This window comes from Centruroides sculpturatus, unplaced genomic scaffold (assembly GCF_000671375.1).
Source record: "Centruroides sculpturatus isolate CEXI.00-Female unplaced genomic scaffold, Cexi_2.0 scaffold647, whole genome shotgun sequence".
NCBI classification, from domain to species: domain Eukaryota; kingdom Metazoa; phylum Arthropoda; class Arachnida; order Scorpiones; family Buthidae; genus Centruroides; species Centruroides sculpturatus.
The window spans coordinates 463,677-466,576 of NW_019385034.1; positions in this window are offsets into that span (position 1 = coordinate 463,677).

The following is a 2,900-nucleotide window of genomic DNA, read 5'->3' on the forward strand; positions in this document are numbered from 1 at the left end:
ATTAATATTAAATTGTAAATAAAATTTTTAATTGAATAATACCATAACAGGTGGAGAAACACAACAATATAGCAATCACCAAAATAGTTTAACCTAACTTAAGCTAAACAAACTTAATATGAAAAAATAGGGAGAATGTTATTATGATAACTCCAATGTGGCCATTACAGAATATAGAGCAAAAATACCATATGGTAGATGATAAATAAAAAAATTAAGTATTGATTGGCAACCAGAGGAAAGCTCAACAATTTACAAAATAACAGTCATTTACACAAATTAAATAAGTCTTTAAAATTTATTAATTATTATGTTATTTAGTATTATATTATCTCGTATTCATTAATTTTGTTCACCACTGAATTTAAATTATAAATTTGAATAAACTGAAATAAAATATTTTCTAAAACATGTTACTAAATTAAAAATGCACCTTTAAGATTAATATTTTGTAGTAATTAATTTTGTTTTCTGTTTTATAGAAAGTAAAATATACAGTGTATCCACTAAAATATCTGTCTAAGAGCAAAATAAATCTTCCTACCATTATATGAGCTTATGCCTGCAATGAATGCTTATTCCAACACTAAAATAACCAAAAGGAATCAATTTAAGACAATTTAACATAATATACTAATCATCTCTGACTATGTGGAATGAAAACAGTGAGCTTTATTTTGTTAGAGAATACATTCAAATGACCATCTTTGGCGGTAACACAAAGACATAGTAGAGCACGGTGTTATGGATGGCACATGGCATTCCCAGCATCACCATTTTGTGGGCCTTTCATGTGTGTCTCTCTGGTTCATCAACATCACACGGTACTGCAAGGTACGCATTGCATACTAATGCTTTAGGTGACTAAACAATAAAAAATTCAGAGGGAGTTAAGTCTGGGTTAGGTAGAGCCATTGTCATAACCAACAGTTGCCAAGCAACTCTGCAAGCCACTGATGTCTATCAGGAATGAGCTGGCACACCATTGTGCTGGTACCAAATCTGCAATAGTTGCTTTTTTTACATGTCCCTTTTATCAACTGATTTATTTTATTTTACTGAATTTATGAATTAATTATTATTGTGGAATTTTTAAATGAATTAATCTTTTGCCCTAGAAAGATATTTAATAAGCAGTTATTTTAGCAATGGAACAAGCATGCACCATCTGCATATACTCATGCAATGCTCCTGCTCTCAGACAAGTTAAAGTGTAATGCTCCCTGTAAAAGAAAAGCCTCATTTTTGCCAAGACAGATAGTTTGTCTGAAATAGAAAAGTTTTCACTTTATTCATCTTTCAAAATGAAAAAGATATGCTGTGGCTACATGCTTGTTTATTATTATTATTATTATTCAATGACCACACAGCAAATAGGGTAGAAATGCTGGTTAACATAAAACCACAAGTCGAACACTTCCCAAGCGTTTAAGACTGTGTGATATACCTTCGAATGATGTGAGCAGATCCAAGTAAGGTGGCCTTTTGCAACTGACAGATAGTAATTTTGTCAATATTTATGGCTTGTAGGTGCTGACTAAGATTTTTTGGCACAGCCCCCAGTGCACCAATAATCACTGGGACCACCTGTACTGGTTTATGCCAGAGACGTTGCAGTTCAATTTTTAGGTCCTGATATCGGCTAAGTTTTTNTTATAAATACAAAAAATAATGTTTCTCTGCTTAAAAAATTATGTTAAATTATATCCTATATAATTTTTAAACACAAGTTATTCTTTCAAAGGTGATACTTAACTCAACTACAGATAATTATTTAACAACAAAAAAAAATTTAAAAATACTACTTACTTCCATCAGATTCTCTATCTTCTTCTATCAAAAGAGATCCTTCTGGAGTTAATGATGCCAAGATATATCTTGTTCTTTAAACCAGAAATAAAGTTTAACAGATAATAATATCATGCGTATATCAAAATTATTGATTTAAAGTTTTACCTCTGAGCAATCTGAATAAAAAGCAGAGCCTGTCTCACTTCGGCCGTACCGTCGATAGAAAATGCCAATCGGATGCTCAGCGTATCTGGTGCAGTCGGAGGGAGATTGAAAGTGTAGGTGGCTGTAGACTTACCGTCAAAAATTCCTCCGATATCTTAAATTATGAAAAAATATCAACAAAATGATTTTTATAGAAACAAATGTGTGTTTTAAATACAGTAATTCTTAAGAAATTATTCAAAATCTTTATTTTCTAGTAACGAGGTGAGAACCGTAGAAGACTAACTTAGATACTGGAAAGCAGAAGAAAAGAAATTCTTGTGTTTGATATTCGAGTTTCTTGACTTAACAAGAGACTCGAATACTCACACTTGAGAACTTTCAAGATTATGGCAACAATTTTAGGACTGGTAAAGTGTCTCATTGTAGGCAAAGTCATCCAAAGATAACAGCTCTACAGTGATCACTATCTTTTCTTAATGGGAAGTTAACGATTGGCTAGAATTTTCTTTAGCCACTGGGACAATTTCAAGTATTAAGATTTTGACAAAAGTGATCTTTATATCTACATTTCTATATCTCTTGATCCTTATCACAGAAAATCTTGTTTGAACTGCACAGACAATATAACTATGGGATCCTAATCAATGTTTTTGTAATGAAATCCAATTTGCATTGATTATGTGTTTTTATTTGATGAGAATATGGGAATTGTAATTGTCTTTCCATCATCCTGGAAAGAAACGTCTGTGGTAGCAACATGCTAATCTGAGACAATGTTATATTAAAAATGAATATAAATGTGGTTTTAACTTAACTTTTAATATAATTTTTATCTATTTAACGGTACATGTATTTACTGAAAATAAGCGCATTCTGAAGTACATGCTTCAACTTGTGTCCAGATCATTTGTTAAAGTGGCACTGAAAGCAATTTTTACTTT